Genomic DNA, 9,908 nt, shown 5'->3' on the forward strand with positions numbered 1-9,908 from the left:
AAAAAAAACAATAACTAAGGTTTCCTAAAATGTAGATATTTCGACCCAATGATATATACGAGAGGCCATTTATACTAGTCAAAGTTGGCCTTTATTTGTTCCTTGCCAAGAGACACAAATGGCGTCTGTAAAAATACCCTTCGTTAAAAAGCTACAAACAAAACTTCAAGAAACTTATTACACGAATTCAAAGTGTAAGAATGAAATAATATTTGTGCCAAGTTTTGTTCTCATGGGATTGTTTTTACGCCCCCGCTGTTTTCGTAAAGAAGCGTGAAATTCGGAACAGTTTAAGCCGCGAAAACCGCCATTATATGCAAATTTCGAACTTTCTTAAATTTTGGCCATAAAATAAATCGTTGGAATTTTAAACTATTTTTCCTTGAATAAGTTCACCCAAAGGTATGTTTTGGCGAAATAAAAGAAAAATCGATTTTTCGTGACTGTCTTCCGATTCTCGACACTCTCAGAAAATCACTCTTAATATATGAACTCTTCCTAAAGTCATACATAATAGTAAACATAACAATTATTGCTAGAAATTTATGCTTTATTCAAAGGTGTTCTAACATGACATAATGCTGATCAGATATAAGACAGTTTTAAAGCAATAGACAGAAGATATGACGCAGACAGTTTCATAATGTGAATTTAAAAGAAGAATTGCTATTTAAAACCTGATTGACAACTGACTTTGATCATTGTTTTCTCGTACTGGGATATTTTTATATGAACTGTTTATCTTTAAAAGTATGTTTTAGTAAGTTGCTCACCATTCGACGCCATTCTACATACCGCGCGAATCAGGAGAATAGTTATGACAGAATGGCGTGAATATGAATTGCAGCGTAAAGCTCCTGTGTTGCATTGTTGTAGCATTGTTGTTCATTGTTGTTCACGATGTAGCTTTTTATAAAATCATTTTCTTTTCACCAACTGAGTTTGAACTCATGTAGATTAAAAAGTTTGAATCTACAGGAACCACTAATTCTATTTTAGACATAAAATATCACCATAAAAAAAAAACAAAAAAACAATAGCTGTGTAGCTCCTGTGTAGATATTGGTTCACGGTCATACGATGACGCTTCTGAAGATGCTTTTTATCAAGTTGAAGAGTTGATCAGTCCGGCATATCCCGATAAATTGGGACATCTGTGATGTCACGAAACTCACGTTTCAACCAATGAGAATGCGTGTTTTGGTTGGAGTATTGTGTTTCACAACAAACCAAGAGATTCAAGATGGCGGACAAAGAGAGTGGCGAATACTTTCCAATGCCATGAATGCGGGCCTTCAGGAGGTATATATTTATCTCGAATTGAGTTAAATACTGTCCAAATTATAAAATAAAAGGAAAGTTTGTGTTCGCGTTCCATGTCACAGACAATTTTGCCCAGTTAACGATTATCCTCGGACCGAAGGAAGCACCAGAGAACGCAATGCGGGCCACGTTTGACGAGCTGCTGTTATCATTCTTTGGAAAGAGACCGTACAGTCGGTAAGCATCTTTACTCTGCATTTTTCTAAGCACAGAAACGATCTATATGAGAATTGAGGCTTTCCTCTTATCTAGGGATTTTCGGGCCGAAATCGACAGCACGCGCGTGTTCTTATATGCCAGCAAAGACAAATTGTAGATGTCCAAAATGTTATACGTTTTGGTTAAATCGAGGAAATGAAATCAACATTAAAACAGAATTTTCAATAACGCATACGAGTGAGAAATTCTTGTTCTTTTATACAAAATAAACTAAGCTAGATAAAATATATCCAAAATTTTAGTGTTGTCAGATGCAGGGATAGTCAAAAATTCTGTTAACACTATTCTTTGTAAATCTGAAATTTCTCCATTTTGGTATTTATTTCAAATATTTCTTGTATCTATTTGTTACTGTGCTAAAAGATATCAAGTGTGATTTCCACATTTAAATTATGAAAACTTACAAACAATTGCTGACTTTCACAAGTTATTTACCCAAAAATATCAAAATATAATTCCCAAATTTGTCTAATTTCGTCCGCGTACTTAGCGACGTCTTATTTCCTCTCTTTTCCCTTTGTTTTTTCCCCAAAAATTCGGCAAAGTGCCTCGAGCAGTCGAGTGTGCTCTTCCATGTACTCAAGAGAGAGAAATTGAAAACAACTGTCATGAAAATGAAGGAACGATGCATTACTCAAGCCTTATAACAACAGCGGTTCAGGTACACTTGTAACGCCTCAAATTCAAAGAGAGTTTACAAAATATCGACGTTGTTTGCAACCGTGTAATTTGGCATGATGAAACTTTAACAACACTAGAACCAGTAAAAAATATACACAGCTCAATGAAAAATACGTGAATACTAGAAAATAACGCGTACACTTTACTAACCTTAATATTTGGACACAAAATCGCGTCTACATCGTCGCTTGACACACACACACACACACACAAAACTCAATGATTAGAGGACAGTCAACGCTCTCTCACTACCAAAATGGCCGCTTATTCTCCTTCTGAACGTTTGGTGGCAAAACGTCCTGGATAATGCTGGCCAGACTCTGTGCGAGACTGGAAACAACATATTTTCTTTGTCCGCATAAAAGGGCCGCCATTTTCCCTGCTAACAATAGCTTCATGACGTCATGACTGTCCTAATTTATCGGGATATTCCGGACTGTTGATAGCCCCGGTTGATGGCTCCTTTGGTATAACATGATTCTTGATAAATTCACTCAAAATGTTCGCTCGTAAATTGATCTCTCGTAAGGCTTCCAGACCGACCCGTTCCGAAAACGCTTAATGTCCTTTAGTGTTGGTCTACTTCGAACGGTGTGTTCGTTTGTGTGTGATTTCATCGCCCTAGAAATCATGGAATCCGTGCTAACTTTTCTCGACGACAACTTCTGTAAATTCCATGGGCTGTACGCATGCACAGGTGACGCATGCGCTTTAGAGACCAGACGGCGATTTGTGACTGAACGAGGAAAAAAAAAACTGAGCCGAAATTTAAACCCAGGCCTCACTGCCTTGGTAAAAAAAACTGGGGTACTAAAAAAAATAGATTTCCTCAGTAGCAAAAGTTCATCTTTTCGGTCTGCCGGTTAAACCCTCCGCAATATTTTGTGAACATTTGAGCGCTATCTAGCGCTTCCAGGTTTAATGACAGAGATAAATATCTATTGCCTGCTGCTCGTGTTGCCGCAACATTTCTCATGCAAATCTTCACTTCTGGTTACAGAAAAATCTACTACAGTAATTCCTGCTACGAACTTCTGCTAATTGTGTTTCTACAACTCGATAGGAACGCGAAGAAAATGGTTTCCATTTATTTTAGGAAACACTGGAGGAAAAAAAAAGATATCTACTCATTTATTTGGATGATTAAAATTCAAACTCTGTTTGCCCGCTTCATCGCAATGTCAACAGCTTGGGTTTTTCCGTGTTTCTATCGAGTTGTCAAAGTACAGCTTTCAGCGACCTTGTTCTCACACGGTGTTTCGTCATTGGTACTTCTTATACGATTATAATTTGCTTGAAAATTATTATTTAAGTCCTGTTTTAACAATTCTTTTACTTCATTATTTTCACACCGTTAAGAAAAATGGCTTAATACAATATGCAGATAATATCGACTAACTTTTAGTACATTTTTTTTGATATTTGAAAACCTATTAATAAAATATATATCTGGCATTTTGGAAACAAAAATGCAAATGGCAATCATACCTGAAACGCTTTACTGGCGGAGAATCGGAGAAGTTGAACGGTAATGTTGTAGCGAATCCAAAAAACTGGTATCACTCATGACATCGCATCGCACCCTGGATTCTGAAAGACAGCAGTTCACTAATCATCGTAAAAAAAAATTATACAACTTGGACCACGTGATTACCACCAGGTGCTCGTTATGTCAAGCCCTGTCCACACTACGCCGGAGAAAATTGAAAACGCCGCTTTATTTCTACGGTTAGGCCTACCGTCCACACTAATCCGTCACGAAAACGGAGCTTTTCGAAAATGCTCTTTAAACCGGAAGAATTTACGCTTTAGTTTGGAGTGAAATTATTTTGAAAACAGAGCTTTCGAAAACGATGACGTCACGATAATCACGTGATTTTCCTGACCGAGTTTTCCTCAAACACAAATCCAAAATGACCGGTGATCGTTGCGTTTTCAAATTTCTCCGGCGTAATTTGAGCGGAAAACGTTTGATGTGTTTTCAGGGTGAAACCTCCGTTTTCAAATTTCTCTGGCGTAGTGTAAATGGGGCCTTATTTAAATAGTTATCATAAAAAAAATGGTAGCAAAGTTGAAAGCTGTCTGTATTTTCATATGAGAGTTACATCAATTTTCTTTATCATTTGAAACGTTTTGACGCCTAAATTTCTGCATTCTAATAAAATTGCAGACGTATTGTAAAGGCAGGTTTTGGTAAACGGTTATTCAATCATTAATAACGATACTGCGAGCAGTTATTGAGCTCAGCATGCGAAACTGACAACCAATCACGTATAGTACCTAGCTTTTTAATCCATCACATAGGGCGCTTACCATTCGACCAAAAATTCCGAAATTTTCGAAACGGGGTCAAATGGTACGGAAATTTCCCAGGAAAAGTTCCAGAAAATCCGGAAATTGTTGAATTTCCGAAAAGCGAACCATTCAACCGAAAATTCAGGAAATTCCGGGATGAAAATCAAATGGAACGAAAATTTCCAGGAAAAAGCTTTATGAAAATTTGGGTATACCTCAAGAGGTTGTCCTCTTTACCGGAAATTATGTGAATTCGCAGTTTTCTATCCAGAGCTAGTTCTTTTAACCGCGATCACCACGATCATCCCAGACAAAGATAACGGCGACGTGATTCGAAAATGGATTAATATTTTACTTGCCACTTGTCGGTCGATAAATACTAACCTTAATTCGTCAAGAAAGCGTTTAATCCCAACAAAAATAAAACTTGGTCCTTATAATCGGGAAACTTTTTCATGTTTGTGAATCTAGCTTTTCTTGTATTGACGATTTAAAAAAGAAAGATGTGTAATTCAATATTTGCATGCACTTAGAGTTCTAATACTTAAACATGTAAAATTTAGTGTGAAAGGCTTCTACAATGAACACGGAAATCGACAATTTGTGACCAATGCATTCAATTCAATTAGCTTCTATTCTGTTTATTATCTTTTACTCGGCAACTGAAAGTTGAAAAGCGGCATGGTTTAGCTTTGTAGGTTTTCGTGGATTAATATATCCGCATCATTTATGAGCGAAGTTAAATATTTAGTAACTTGAAATAGTTTGCGCGGCAAGAATTAATATCAAAAAATGAATTTTGGCTTTTTTATTACCCGTTGAAGCGACCGCCGAACAACAGGAATACGCAATTTTATAACTAATTTTGGTGGCCTCGTTTAGTATCAATTTTGTAATTTAATTTTTTGGGGCATTTTTGGCAAGAAATTTCAGTGGTAGTTGTGTAGTGCTAGTTTTGGCTTAAGCCTAGCTTACATGATTAAATTTTACCACCGTGTCTGCCAAATCAGATTAAACGGATACCTATCTTAAAACAAAATGTCGTGCTTTTTATCGCGCACGTGTACAGATCTTTGTGGGGGTTCAATAAGAACATCGGGTATCATTAGCTTACTTCAAAGCAATGACTCCATAGAAAGTCACCTTGCTTCCATCCATTTGTCACGAGAGACCATAACAGAGGGACAGCTTATCTTGGCGAGGGCTGGCCTTTTTGATTTGAACGAGTCGGTTGTCGCGCAAATGGCCGTATGCGCCAAGCGCAGGCACGCGTATGGGAAATTGTGGCGACCCAGAACAGCCTGTCAGTATCCAGCACATCAAGGGCGTCCTGGTAGGAGCCAGAAAGGGGCAAAGACGGAGCCGATATTCAGGGAATCTTGAAATGGCTAAAGCCATCAAATGTATGATGTTCTTACTCAAGTCGGTTCAGGTGCGTACAACAAGTTGTAACTTTCTTACACACCTTTTGTTACATAACACAGGCGTGAAAACATTTCATCGTTTTCCTTTGCAAAATAGTTGACCTCAGTTCTAGATTCTTATATGGGATAGTTTTTCTTCCAGACATTGACTTTGCAAAGCGAAAGTTCAAGCGGAGCAACAACGGCAGAGGCAGAATCGTTGAAAAGTACCTCACGATTGCACATGGGATGGGCACTTCAAAAGAAACACGCAAGTGTGATATTTTCTCAAAAGGTTAGGCAGTATCTGATACAGAAGTTTAACATCGGGCAAGACACTGGTAAGAAAGAAGATCCAGCTCAGGTTGCGAAGGATATGCAGATATTGCTCCCACAATAGAAGGAGAGAGTATGTTTGATAGAACGGAGTGGCTCCCGAAGTGTTAAATTCAAGGTTTCTTTTTTCTTCGAGATTATCTGCAAGCATAAAACAGGGAAGTCAGAGGCGAATAGAGTTGATGAGTGGAGGTGAGCTAGATACAGACACAGAGGAGGACGACGCTTTAGCAGAGGAGTACGCTTGCAAGTTAGTGTAGACGGGGAGCATTTGAGAGAAACAAGGAAGCTGTCCTGGGGACAGTAGGCTTAAACCACCCAATCTTGTACGATATTTACGATCTGTGCACGTTTGCAAGAGAGGCGAAGCTACCAACTTTCAAGGTCAAGATACTTAGAGAGATCTAAACACATGTCGACCTCCCATTTCAATCTAGAGATACTAGACAGTTCTTGTTACAAAAGTGAAGGAAATGGTTCCAGAATGTAGTTGTAACACCCAACAGTAATGATAGTCAAAGACGCTGTTATTTAAAAAGAGTATGCAGCTGATCTGGGGACGAGACTAGGTATTAGTGGTACCTGTAAGCGTTTAGACCATATTCCCTGCGAATAACGGCCCAGGGGCCTGTTTCTCGAAAGCACCGGAAACTTTTGGGGCCCCGGAAAACCATTTTTAGTTAATCAGTATTTAAAGACAGAGAGGTGTATATGCCTGAAACTTCTTGTATGAAGGGATCTTCTGTTCATATTAAGAAGATGTGAAAAAACAGCTCTGTAGTCATAAGGTTTGAGATTTTGCTACGGCTTTTCGGGTGTGAAAGCTTTTCGGGACCTTCGAGAAACGGGCCCCTAGCCCCGGGGGCATCGGCCTGCCGGATCCAAATTTAGGAACATGCGTAGCGAGTTTGATTACCTTGCTTATGTATAAAATTGTAACATGACAGAAAATTGTCCTGGTCATGCGCATGCTCCAAACTTACGACTTCATGTAAAAGATGTCATGTGTTATATGTTATATCATATGTATATCATCAAAACGACATTTAACGTCATTTCTCAAGAAATCGATTGAAATGGATTTTACGACAGCTAAGACCCTTTAGGGTCATTTGTAGCCTACGTGTAGCCGTACCCACCCTCCGAGGAAAAACGGGAGGGAGGGAACGTCTACGAAGAGCTGACACGAATCGTGTTATGTGACGTCACAGTAATTTATGTAAGTTATGCAAACAAATTATATTTCCTGTCTGTACTCATGTCCTTGCGCAGACAAAGGCCTCGTAAATATTTATTCTTTCGAGCTTATTTGCAAGTCAATGTCCCTTTTCAGTCCCCTTTTCAAGTGTATATTGTGTTTTAAAGAGATTGAAAACGATTACGAGCGATGTTTGGTCCAAAGCAAGAAGAAGACAATCTTTGATGTAAACGTCGCGCTCGCAAATTTGGAGTTCCATGTGTACGCTATATCAGAGTACATTTGTAGGCAGTGTCATGTTCTCCTCAAGAAGAGAAATAATTTGCAGGAGAACTTGGAAGAATTACAAAAATCTATGAGAATCAACTACGCCACAAGTTTGAAGAAAGTTGGCCTTGTTTTCCAGCCGAAAAATTCGCTAGAATGCGCGAATTTAAGTTCGAAGAGGTTGACTAGCCTAAGCGACCTCTCCGGTTCGTGACATTTGTACATTTGCCGTTCTCTGTTCGGTCACTTGACCTTTTCTGTCGTTTCACTCGTGTTTATGAAGGGCACTTCATGTTGTGTAATAAGAAGGAATTTTGAGTAAAGTTGAGCCGTTAGATCGTGCTATGGCAAATTTTTAAAGGTCATAGGTCTGCACAGTTTCCGCTGTTATCTGCATGTCGCTTCGTAGAGTTTGACACCTCTATAATTTTCCATGTGTTTATGCATTGTTTAGGCTCATTTCTATTGCAAGATATGCTCTCAAGTCTCCACGAATTTGCTTTTGGGGGACAAAATATGAAATTTACCGTGAACATGTTGCTTTATACTTGCATTCTATATTGTGACGCCGGGCCCGGCAGTGATTAGAGCTGTTTTTACAAGTACAGTAGGAAGATCCTTATCACGCATATCATATTTGTTGTTGGTCATTCTGGCACCACATGATTCAAATGTTTACGCGCAAGTCTGTTGACTGTTTTTGTTCGGCTTAGTTCAGGCAAGACCATGGTTTCGATCCTCCATGCGGATCTCATCAGTTGCCGGTATTTCTAAAATGCTCAGAACGTCTGTAGTTGCCACTTACTAGCGCAACTCTAAACTCGCACAGATGTGAGAATGTGAGACATTTTGCGGCTTGGCACAAATCTATTTTAGCCAATCAGTATTTTCGAAAGTATTGCTCGCGGTCTTTATCCAATAAGGAACCATTATATATTTCCATGCAAAAGCGTGACGTCACATAACACGATTCGTGTCAGCTCTTCGTAGACGTTCCCTCCCTCCTGTTTTCCCTCGTGGGGGGGGGGGGGGTGGGTGGGTACGGCTACACGTAGGCTAGGTCATTTGGTGTTTTATCCGGCTGTAATGTATTGAAGGCAGTTTCAGAGGTAATAGGGGCACTGCTCCATAGAGAAAAGGTCAAATTAGCTGCCCCTGAGAGGGATCTGAGTTCACATACTGTAGCTGTTAGGTCAGGACACCCTCACCACAAAACAACCCATCCTCATTCTTGTGTTGACTTTTTTTATCATCCTGATTCTCGCTCTTCTGGAGTATAGTAAAACATATGAGAGTCATCTGTGTGATTTGGTTACGAAAACGTTATTAAATAAAGAAGTACTTACTTAGTTAGGAGAACAGTAATTGTCCACCAAGTCGATGCTCATTTTGAAGTGCTTTCCAAATGCATCGCAATTCCATTATAACCAAAGAGCAAGCAAGGTTTCAGTGTAAGATAATAAGTATTGCTAAAGCGAATACACACTGTACGAACCTGTACACATTGGTTGACTTTGCAGTGTTTGGAGCAGACAAGGAGGTAAAATCTTTGTGGCTTGTGCAACGCAGCTGAGATTACGAAGGTCACGATGTTGTCGATTTCAATTACAGCGTTCCGCCAAGATTTGATATCAATTTTCAAGTTTTAACATCGGCTAAATAGTACGTTTCACTTTAGAAACATCAGTAGAAAATGGAAAGAAAGAATCAAAACACTAGAGAAGTTTTGCTAATTGACCGGTCTATAAACAGGACTGGTAGAAGTAATGGACCGTGACTAAATTTGCAAATATTCCGGCCACGTTTTCCTGACTTTTCCTTAAATCGTCCGGAGATCACTGCTAATAATTCAGCAATACTACCTATTTAAACCATTTCTGAGTTTTAGTTTTTGTCGGATCCCTGTATCTTAAACGTGGCATGATTAATTAAAAGAATGTGAGAGCGTTTTGAATGAAAACAATCTGAATTAGCGTGACAACCTAATTTGCATAATGAAGTGTGAGAATCGCACAAAGCACAGAAAGTTCGAAGTCGCTGTGGGAAAGGAAGATAAAAAGAGCCAGGTATTTTTACATTTCTATGCTTCCTAACCCTTGTTTAGCAGAATTCAGTTGGAGTTTTGATCGGCCGGGTCTGGACTTGGGAAATAAACGCCAGCAAAGACAAGCTACTTTCGCAGGTTT

Source organism: Orbicella faveolata, unplaced genomic scaffold, assembly GCF_042242905.1.
Source record: "Orbicella faveolata isolate gen_17 unplaced genomic scaffold, um_ofav_v1 contig_14, whole genome shotgun sequence".
Lineage (NCBI taxonomy): Eukaryota > Metazoa > Cnidaria > Anthozoa > Scleractinia > Merulinidae > Orbicella > Orbicella faveolata.